The sequence below is a fragment of the Bufo bufo genome, chromosome 8 (genome assembly GCF_905171765.1).
Source record: "Bufo bufo chromosome 8, aBufBuf1.1, whole genome shotgun sequence".
Classification (NCBI taxonomy): Eukaryota; Metazoa; Chordata; class Amphibia; order Anura; family Bufonidae; genus Bufo; species Bufo bufo.
In genome coordinates this window covers 218,555,895-218,568,100 of record NC_053396.1, presented here as the reverse complement: position 1 = coordinate 218,568,100, position 12,206 = coordinate 218,555,895, and positions in this window count along the sequence as shown.

Below are 12,206 nucleotides of genomic sequence, written 5' to 3'. Positions count from 1 at the left end.
TGTGGCCATAAGATCTAGGCACCACGTCTCCAGTCCCCGGACCAGCCAGATTTGCCAGTATCTATTCCAGGACATGAAGCAGTGGAATGACATTGTTCATCCTGTAGTCCTGGCAACTGACAAATAACCTGGCCTCAAAGGGCCAGAGCAAACGGCATCGAGGTTACACAGGGGAGTACTCCTGTCCACTTGGATCATCAAGAAATCGTTTATGGCTTTTCTCTGTTCGCATAGTCGATCCAACATATGGAGGGTGGAATTCCAATGGGTGGAAACGTTGCATATCAGCCTATGTTAGGGGATGCCATTCTGCTGCTGCAGCTCAAGGAGGGTGTGTTTTGCGATGTACGAGTGGCTGAAGTGCATGCAAAGTTTCCTGGCCATTCTTAGGATGTCTTGCAGATAGGTGGAAGACTTCAGGAACCACTTGACAAGCAGATTGACCACATGTGCCATGCAGGGCACATGGCTCAGCCCTACTTGATGCAGCACCGACACCATGTTCTTACCGTTGTCGGTCACCATGGTTACGATTTTGAGTTGTCGTGGAGAAAGCCAGGATTCGACATGTGGTATGCTGGAAGGGCACTGTGAATTGTCCCTGAAGTGGAGGCTGAGGACACGGTGGAGGATGAGGAGGCAGAGGTGGACATTGTTGCAGGACCAACTGTGTGAGAACCTGGAGGCGGAACTAGCGTCACCTGACCAAGTTGCTAGTGTGGCTGTGCAGGAACCACATTTACCCAGTGGGCCGTAAAGGACATGTATTGTCCTGGACCGTAGTTACAGCTCCACACGTCGGCTCTGCAGTGCACTTTGGCAGACACGGACAGGGTCAAGGACTGGCCCACCTCCTGTTCTACATGCATGTGCAGGGCTGGTACTGCCTTTTTGGCAAAAAAATTACGGCTTGGGACTCTCCACCTCGGCTCGGTACAAGCCATCAGTTCTCTGAAAGTTGGAAAGTGAGGGACTGCAGCACCAGCAACTTGGCCAGGAGCACGTTCAGCTTCTGCACCTTTGGATGTGTTCACGCATACTGTTGTCTCTTGGCTATCGCTTCGGTGATCAATTGCTGACGGAATGACTGACGAGGAGTAGGAGGAGGAGCAGGAGCATCAGGACCACCAGATGATGGGAAGGACAGACAGCTTCCATCGGCTGAGGTGGTGGAGCCTTTATTGCCTTATAATCGGGTGCGTGCCGCTGGGAGATGCAGTGGTTGCTGTGGCAGGCTGGACCACCACATCGGAGGCACAGTTCTCCTAGGCCACTTTATGGTGACGCCGCATATGTTGATGCAGGGCCGTGGTGCCAACATTGGCACCCTGGCCACGCTTCACCTTCTGCCCACAGATTCTACAAATGGCCATGTTCACCTCCTCCGGCGGCTTAACAAAAAACTGCCACACTGCAGAGTAGGTGATTTTACCCCCAACACTCCGCACTGACTGAGTGCTACCGCCGCTGCTTCCATGAACCCGTGCACCACTACTTTCTGGGCAGGTAGGCTCCTGCAAAGTGGGTGGTCTACCCTGGGCTTATTTGGCTCCTGACCTCCCTCTGCTGCCACCCTTCTGACTTCCGGGCACGCTAGCGACTTGCTGGCTCCGCCGCTGCCTCACTGGCAAGCTGCCACCCTCTTATCCCGATGATGATGAAGCCCCTAATTCACCCGGCTCCCAAGCGTGATCAGCTACATCATCATCATTGAGTACTGTCTGCACGTCACTGATGTCCTCCTCAACGGTCTCTGAGTCAGGAGTCTGACCGCTCGCAACACCAGCTCCTCTATGTCTCCTCTACATTTTGGCTGCCCAGTAGCTGCTGACTGTCCTCTAGTAGCTCGTCCTTACTGTATAGTGGAGATGAACCCACAGCATATAATACTTCTTTGGTTGAGAGAACAGAAAAGGACAGAGGCAGGTTGAGGACAGGTGAGGGCACAGGGCCTGATCCCGGGCCATGCCAACTAAGGGTTGTGTCTGACGAACCCACCGACTCTTGGCTAGGGGTGTCTGATGTCACTTGGGATGAAGTGGATGACCGAGTCAACCATTCAAGAACCGCTGGGTTGCTGGGCAAGATACGACCGCTAGATGCCTCTCACTGTGACTCCTGCTGCCACGCCCCCTTATTCTGCTGCGACCTGTGCCTGCGTCAGAAACATTTAGGCCTGTGCCCCTCCCCTGTGCAGGGCCTGGAACTTCTCTGTCTGACTTACTGATCAAATAAAAAATAAATAAAAAGGAAATTAAAACACCCCAAAAAGAGCTGTAATTTTCTCACGTCACCACACAACGGCTAATACCCCTTTTTGTCCCACTAATACAAGCCATAAAATGCTTTAGAACATATAACTGCACCGCACAAGGGCAAATAAGACGTAGAAATATTTCCTTGTAATAGACCCTGTTAATGGCTGTATCGCAGAGAACTTGCAGCCCAATAACAAGAACGGTTTGCTGGAATTACAGAGCTGTATAATGGCAATTTGGATCCCCAGTCAGTGCAGCAAGGTGTAATAGGAATGTTCCTATTACCCAGGCTGTAACCTCCCCGACTGAACCCTGTTCTGCTTCAATATTGTGCAATAATTCCATTCTATTTTTTCCCTGTACTTCTATACAGCAAAATAAAAGTTTTCAAATCTTTCCTAGCACTGTCCCTAACGCCTGCTGACGTCTCTTCCTGCACTAAGCACACTGGAAAATGGCAGTATCCAAGATGGCTGAGGCTATTTATAGGGCTGTGACGTCACAGGGCTGGCTGGCTGCTGATTGGCTGCACGCATGGCATTGTGGGTGATCCGTCATTCCCAGAGTTCCTTGCTCCATGTACTAACACGTGCAGCAGCCATTTTAGAAAAAAACATGAAGCGTGAGGAAATTTGTATTCGGTTTAAATCGAGTTTTTCCTGAAATTCGGATCGAATTCCACTTTGTCAACGTCGAGTCGCTCATCTGTAACTGTAATAATAAAAACCAATGCAAATTTTCTTGACAGAACATCTGAGATGTTTCACTTTAGATAAGCGGTTGAAGTGTTTAGGAAGTTTTTGAGGAAAACATATACAGTATATCAATACCTTCACCTATTCCTTGTCTCTCCTATTCCAAAGCCGTTCCGATTAATATTGCTCTCCTCTTTATTGATTGGAAATGGCTTGGACAGCGTGCTCAGTCAATCACTAGCTGAGGCTCTGGCTAATAATTGACCATTTCCAGTGTGTCTAGCCTGGGATCAGGATGTGGAGTGCAGCAGGGGCCTGAACAGAACGTCAGCTGCGGGAGGTTGGGGGAGGGGTTATTATTATTATTATTTATTATTAAAGCACCATTCATTCCATAGCGCTGTACATATGAGAAGAGGTATACATATATAATACAGACAATTGCACTAATCATAAACAAGACGAGTTACAAACTGGTACAGAAGGAGAGATGGCCCTGCCCATAAGGGGCTTACAACAATCTACATGGTGTGGGAGAAGGACACAGTAGGTGCGGGTGAAGTTGGTCATGGCGGTATAGAGGCTTCAGGGTCACTGGTTGTAGGCTTGTCTGAAGAGGTGGGTTTTCAGGTTTCTTTTAAAGGATTCCACTGTCGGTGAGAGTCTGATATGTTGGGGTAGCGAGTTCCAGAGTATGGGGGCTGCATGGGAGAAATCTTGGAGGCGATTGTGGGAAGAGGTGATAAGAGGAGAGGAGAGAAGGAGGTCTTGTGAGGATCGGAGAGTGCGTGTGGGGATGTATCGGAAAAGTAGCTCAGAGATGTAGGGAGGGGACAGGTTATGGATGGCCTTGTATGTATTTGTTAGTACTTTGAACTGAATTCGCTGGGCAATGGGGAGCCAGTGAAGGGATTGGCAGAGCGGAGAGGCAGAGGAGTAATAGGGTGAGAGGTGAATTAGTCGGGCAGCAGAGTTGAGGATAGATTGGAGGGGTGCGAGAGTGCTAGATGGAAGGCCACAGAGGAGAGTGTTGCAGTAGTCTAGGCGGGAGATGATGAGGGCATGTACAAGCATTTTCGCAGATTCAAAGTTAAGGAAAGCGCGGATGCAGGAGAGGTTTTTGAGTTGGAGGCGGCAGGTGGTGGAAAGGGCTTGGATGTGCGGTCGGAAGGAAAGGGCAGAATCCAAGGTCTCTCCAAGGCAGCGGACTTGGTTGACCGGGTATAGTGTGCAGCCATTGATCGTGATAGATAGGTCTGTTGGGGGGGTTGAGCAAGATGGGGGAAAGATGATGAATTCTGTTTTATTCATGTTGAGTTTTAGAAAGCGAAAGGCGAAGAAGAATTATATAGAAGATAGACATTGTGGAATTCTTGATGGTAAGGTGGTGATGTCTGGACCAGAGAGGTAGATTTGTGTGTCGTCAGCATAAGAGTGATACTGAAAGCCATGGGACTCTATGAGCTGTCCCAGGCCAGAAGTGTAGATAGAGAAGAGCTGGGGTCTTAGGACAGAGCCTTGCAGGACTCCAACAGAGAGGGAATGAGACGAGGAGGTGGTGCGGGAGTGGGAGATGCTAAACGTACGGTCTATGAGGTATGATGTGATCCAGGAGAGGGCCAGGCCAGTGAGGCCAAGAGATGAGAGAGTTTGCAACAGAATGGAGTGGTCAACAGTGTCGAAGGCAGAGGACAGGTCAAGGAGGAAGGAGGACAATGTATTTATTCTTGGTTTTGGCTGTTAGTAGGTCATTGGTGACTTTGGTAAGGGCAGTCTCAGTTGAGTGGTGGGGTCAGAAGCCAGATTGTAGGCGGTCAAAGAGGGAGCAGGAGGAGAGGTGAGAGGACAGTACTGAATGGACATGTTGTTCAAGTAGCTTTGAGGCATACGGAAGAAGTGATATGGGGCGATAACTGGACAAAGAAGATGGGTCAAGTGAAGGCTTTTTGAGGATGGGTGTAATGGTAGCATGTTTAAAAGCAGAGGGGAGGTTAGTGATAGGTTGAAGAGATGAGTTAGGGCTGGGATAAACAGTGTGGTGAGGTTAGGGATGAGGTGGGATTGGTTTGGGTCAAGTGCACAGGTGGTCAGATGAGATCTGGAGAGTAGAGTGGAGAGTTTTTCTTCTGTAATAGTTGTTTATCTTCTGTAATGGATTGTAAAAAGTCTATTAAATTTGGGTAGCACATTTTGAGTTGGCAGAAACCATGGATAATAGTTGCTTAGCTACTATTGTACAATACCACAGGGAAAATGGTGTATAACTTGGTGCTTATTGCAATTAATTGGTGAACTCTATACAGTATGTTTGCCGTACATGCACCTCAACTAGATATCGGCTTGCTGAATGTTGCTTTGGCCAACACCTATTCCTTCTAATCTCCCATACATATGCATGGCTAAGCTAAAGCTATTAAATTAGCTATTACCAGACTCATCTGATGGTGGCTTATCTTCCCTGAGGAGGGAAAAATCACACATGTTCAATTTCAGCAGCCTGATCCGTCAGAGAACACCCATAAACAGTAGATAGCCAGCTGTTCCCACCACAATTCTTGGATTCAGACGAAAGCAATCTTATGTGTATTACCAATTTAGCAATGAGAGTCCATACCAGAGGATGCCTTTGCATGGCATCCACATGTTCTAGAAGAACATATTAAAATAACTTGTTGTCCTAAGCCCTTTAAGGTATATGTGCACCATTACATATATATATCATTACCACAGGTGTATAACATCCAGCCTCTAGCCATGCAGTCTACCATTACTACAGGTGTATAACATCCAGCCTCTAGCCATGCATTCTACCATTACTACAGGTGTATAACATCCAGCCTCTAGCCATGCAGTCTATCATTACTACAGGTGTATAACATCCAGTCTCAAGCTGTGCAGTCTGCCATTACTATAGTGTATAAAATGAATTTTGACTCGCCAAGCGCATACATTTTAATACTGTACAGAGAGAGCTGTCCATTCAGCATTAAAACAAAGTTTTTGAATGAATCAACTTCATTCGCTCACCCCTGCTGAGGAGCATAGAGCATAAAAGTCATCAACGCTCTGCTAACTCCATAACTGTGGAGTCCAAACCTCATCTGTCATTAACATCAGTACAAAATGTGCGCTGTGCTGTGAGCTTCATGGCATAGGTTTCCATGGCCACTGCATGCAAGCCTTACATCAAGTAGCGCAATGCCAAGCTTCAGATGGAGCGGTGTAAAGCACACCACTACTGGACTACTGGACTAGAGGAGTGTATACATCTTCTGGGGGGGGTGACCAATCACACTTCTCTATCTGGTGGTCTGATGGACAAGGCTGGTAAATGCCAGGAGAACATTATTTGCCTGACTGCATTGTGCCAGGTGTACAGTCTGATGGAAGAGGAATAATGTTATAGGGTTTTTTAAGGGTTAGTCTGGTCCTAGTGAAGGAACATCTTAATGCTTCATCAGACCAAAACAAAGACATTGTGGACAACGGTGTGCATTGTACTTGGTAGGAACAGTTTTGGGAAGGTCTTTTTCTCTCCCAGAATGTCTGTTCCCACGGGCACAAAGCAAGGTCCATAAAGTCAGAGTTCTGGGAGTCTGGTGTGGAAGAACCTGACCGGCCACACAGAACCCTGACCTCAATACCATCCAACACCTTTGGGAGAAACTAGAATGGAAATTTTGAACCAGGCACTCTCATCAACATCAGTGTCTGATATCACAAAAGTCTTTCTGGATGAATGGGCAAAAATTTCCACAGATAGTCCAAAATCTTGTAGAAAGCCTTCCCAGAAGAACAAAGGGGGACTGACTCTATATTTATACCGATGGATTATGGTATAAGATGTTATAAAAGATCCCGAAGGTGGAGTGTGTAGGTGTCCCAATACATTTGTCCTTATATTGTATTTAGTTTTCAAATAGAATGGGTATTCAAAAAAAGTTGCCTAATTCTGGAGAACAACAAATGTTTTTGGTTAAAGACAAGATTCGGGTTCCTAATAAATGTTCTACAAATAGTGAGGATTGAGCAATGACTATTCGAAGCTAACCTTGAGACAGAAGGCTGAGCCCTCGGCTTTAAATCTGAACTGTCTGCTCCCTATCAGAGATCTCCAGCTTCTTCATTGCACGGCTTGTATTATTGTCTAATAAGTGCACTCTTGGCAGCCTTTCAAAAAGACTCCATTGGTCTGGTCTTTTCTTTTATTCCAATTCAATGCATTGTTAAACAATGCATAGGGAAAAAAAGAGATTCTCCTGTGTCCTCTAATGATAATTACCTTGGATAACAAATATCTTCATGAAACCTATTGCAGGTAATTACAGAGAAAGCTGTAGTAACTGATAGATCATCCTGAACCCTGGGGCCTGCAGAAAATATATGAAATAAAGACACCACTCGTGAAATATATTCATTTTCTGGCCTGCACTGTGTATTCTAAATTATATTTAAATAGTTTGAATGGCTCAGGAGGAATCCAGCTCCGGAAAAAAGATAATGCAGCTTATTTATATGAAGAGTCGTTACTTATAAATAGTAATGTGACTACGGAGGTTGTACAATCAAATTTTTTCCCTTTTAAATAAAAGATGCTGAAATCTTCATATACAGATTTTTACACATACAAAATGGAGTATGCAAATGACAAAGCGAATTCAGATTTCATTGGTAAGGTCTTATTTAATTGTTATTACGGCACAACGCTTTAAGACACCGTTAAGTGCACAATGCCATAAAGAAAAGGTGACAAAGTTCACGCTCATGAAATTGCCTACAATGCGTTCAATATAGAGCTGGAGATAAGAGTTGTTGAAAGTGGATTGGAAAGCAAGATGGGGCTACGGCATTAATATACATTCACCTTACAGAACGAAAGAACTCCTATCTTCTAAACCCTTGAGGAGCTCCACCAGGATGTTCGTTAATTTATTGTGTGCTAGAGTAGACATTGACGACAATAGAAAGGAAGGAATGTGAAATACTTTATGAAATATCAAAAGAAATGGATTAAAAAAAAAATATAGAAACAGGATAATGTAAAATTATAATAAATCATAAAAATAATATATAATAAGAAATCAAAATATAAGAAAATAAAATAATAGAAAAATATAATAGTTAAAAGAAATACGAAAACATAAAATTATCATAAATAATATATAATAAGAATTGAAATGATAATACAATAAATGATAGACACATGATGAAATAAAAGTTAAATAATATATAATAAAAAATCTAAATAAATAATACTAAAAATCAAATAATAGAAAAAACATAAGTAAGAGAATTAGTGTATAATAATATAAATAATATAAAAATATAATAAATAAATAGAAGATACATAATATCAAATTATAATAAATAATAGAAACATGAGAATATAAGATTATAATAAATCAGGGATGGCCAATCTGAGGCTCTCCAGCTGTTGCAAAACTACATCTCCCAGCATGCCCACACTGCCTACAGCTATTAGCAGGGGCGTAGCTATAGGGGGTGCAGAGGTAGCAGTCGCTACCGGGCCCAAGAGCCTGAGGGGCCCCAAAGACCCTTGAACCACATGAGAAGACACCTGTTTTATAGAAGGTACATGCTGGTCAAGTTACACCTCTGGCTGGAGGAAAGGTGTTAGGTCAAGAATTTGGCATGGGGGGGGTGCAGTTTAAATTTTTGCCTCAGGCAGCATGAAGGCAATGTACTTCCCTGCCCCTGGCCACAAAGCAATGAGGGATGGGGGGGCCCAAGCTAAACTCTTGCACCAGGGCCCATGAGCCTTTAGCTACGCCCGTGGCTATTAGCCTACAGCAGGGCATGGTGGGAGTTGTAGTTTTACAGCAGCTGGAGAGCCGCAGGTTGGCCATCTCTGTAATAAATAATAGAAATAATATATAGAAAGAAACAAAAATAAAATTGTACAAATAAATAATAGAAATAAAATAATAAAACATCATAATACATAATCATATAATAAAAAGTTAATAATAAATGGCAATATTATAATGAATAAAAAAAAACTATGTATACTAGGAAAAAAATATATAATATAATTTAAAAAATACAAAAAGTATAATACACTAATTAAAGAAACACAATATCAAAATATACTACATCAAAATAAAATAATACAAAATTTAAATAATATTAATAAAAATTATAAAATTGAACCAGTACATATGTATTTTATACATTTTTTCAATTATATTTTACTTATTATTTTATACTTTTTCTTTTACCATATTCCTTTATTTGCCATATAAAATATGGTTTATGAATGAATCATTTGAATACAAAAAAAAAAATGTATCCTTAGGGTAATGCCTAGCACTGCCAGGCCCCAGTGACTATAAAGGGACCCGGTGAGGATCTGTATCTGTCTCTGTTTCTGGCATTAGTACAGAGATTCGGCTGGATGATTACCACTGCAAGCAACGCTTTTTTGTCTGGCCAAATCCCAACACTAATGTCGGAACTCACCACCAGGTCCCCTTATAGTCAATGGGCTCCGGTGGGGAAAGGTAGTATCCAGCAATGCCTGATAGGACGAACTACCGGAACAGTCTGCCGGATCATTTACAGAAAATTTTCTTAAAAGTGGAAAAAAGTAAAAAAGTTAGATAATAGTTATATAGATTTATTAAGAGGTTAAAGTGTTTTTTTCAGGGCTGTAATATTGATGTCATATCTTTACTATACACCATTGATATCGGGGTTAAAGGGGTTGTCTGGGTTCCGAGCTGAACCCGGATATACCCTTTTTTTCACCCCGGCAGCCCCCCTGAGGCTAGCATCAGAGCGTCTCATGCTCCGTTGCGCTCTCTTGCCCTGCGCTAGATTGTGCAGGGCAAGGTCTCTTTTGGTTTTCAATAACACACTGCGGGGCCGAAACTTCCGCCCGGCAGTGTGTTCGGTGACGTCACCGACTCCGATGGGCGGGCTTTAGCGCTGCCCTAGCCGTTTTACTGGCTAGGGCAGCGCTAAATCCCGCCCATCAGGGCTGGTGACGTCACCGGGCTTCCTGGCAGCCCCATAGGGTGAAAATGGAGGTATGTCCGGGTTCAGCTCTGAACCCGGACCACCCCTTTAATGGTGTCCTTTATTGTTTACCAGGAACATTTCTTTGTGGTTGTTTCTGGTACTGCAGCTCAGTCCCTTTCGCTCTATTGACTATATGCTATGTTTGGAGTTGAAGGGGTTGTACAGTGCAAAGACATTGATGACCTGTCCTCGGGACACACAGGTAATTTTGAAGTGGAAGAAGCGCTCGCATGAATAGTTGATCAGTGAGGTGCTGCAAGTCACACCCCTGTCAATCTGATGTTGATGACTTATCCCTAGGTTAAGTCATCAATATCTTGGCATTAAACAATCCCTTTAAGCCTCATCAGATATTATAGGCCATCAATAATACAGTCCCGGAAGCCTAATAATAATAATCATAAAATAATAATAATAATAATTATTATTATTATAACTTTTTCTATGTATATTTATCATTTTTATCATCCTGGTAATCTGTAGTATTATATTTCGAGGTCGTGAGGTATACTTTCATGTTGCTCCATCACTGCTGGTGCTCCAAATGCGTTAAACATTGATGAAAATTGTACCTCAATATCTGTCACACTGTCCTCAGGATGGATATACTGGGCCCAGTGTAGAATGGAATCGCTGAGGCTTCTGAGCTTCAGTAGGATCCAGGAGACTTTCATGTTTGTAGACAATGACTAAGAGAAAGGTCTGACAACCTTGGCTTTGCCATTAGCTGGTGGGGCCTAAAGTTGTAAGATGACCCCTTTTTATCTGAATGCAACCCTACGATTGGGTCTGGCTGCAGAAACCTTATTTTCCTGCAGTGGCCACTACAGGGGAAATGAAGAATTACATGCTGACCTTATAATACATAGATTGTCTGGATCCTCCAGAGCAAAAACTGCTCATTACAACTCAAGGGGGCACATTTATTAAAATGCCGCTCTTAATAAACCCCTAAGCAGGTGCCAGCTTCTCCATAATTTTGGTGCATCCAGCGCCAGTTCTAAATGTAAGACAGCTTCCGTGTTTCCGAGCTGTCTTACATTTAGACCTTTTTCTACGCCTGAAACAGGCATAGAAAATGGTAAATGAGACGGGCCTGCCCGTTTGATCGCGTTCGCGAACCGTCCCGGCAGATGTTCGTCCATCACTAATTGTAACCATGAGCATGAACTTGGCGTACATAGATTTGCATAGGAGCTGTGTACACAAAATGGAAGAGGAATTTTAGATTTTTTTTTACATTTATTTAGCGGTATATTAGAAAAAATAAAAAAAATAAGTTGCATTGATATAAATCCCTTTTAATGTAAGATAAATTGTGCTTCGTGTTGAGTTATCCTTTAAATCTCATGCACCGATGACTACGTTTACTTGCTGGCATTTTTTTATATTCTTTCAGAAAGTGCAAAACAAACGAGCTACACGGGTTTTATCAGCCTCCTCGGCTATATTTGGCGATTTTCACAAATAACATGGAATAGGAAGAGAAGGCGCTCGCCCCTCACCGTCAGCTCTCTGGAGACTGTCACCGGCTTATGAAAAAATGTACACTCTTTATAAATAGCTTAATTTCCTGATTTGAATAAGGTTTTATGAGGGGAGCGGTGACTGAATGCACTTTTACAAGAAGCACATAATGAACCTGAGAGGAGGAAAGCAATAAAACAGATGTGATTTGGTTCATCAGCAAAATCGTAAATAGATTTCAATTTATTTGGAGAATTTTCATTGGTTGCGTTTCGATTTTCTATAAACGCTAATGCTGCAGGTTGGAGGACCATTAATACTAATAGATGCACGCGTTTCTGAGCGTGTCTGTACGCGGGTGAGTCGCTGCTGCTCCGGAAACCCTGCAGAAAAGAGAAATGGAATAAAGTTCATTTTATTAAGTCATAAATGAGGGAAAAAATGACAAATGTATTAAAAAACAACAAAAAAAATTAGGGTACTTTTACACTTGCGCTAAACTTTTTCGGTATTAAGTCCTAGGGGCTCAATACCGGAGAAGAACTGATCAGTTTTATCGTAATGCATTCTGAATGGAGAGCAATCCGTTCAGGATGCATCAGGATGTCTTCAGTTCAGTAACTGTACGTTTTTTCTGGACAGAGAAAATACCGCTGCATGCTGCGGTATTTTCTCCGTCCAAAATTCCGGAACACTTGCCGGAATGCCGGAGCCGGCATTATTTTCCATTGAAATGCATTAAGCC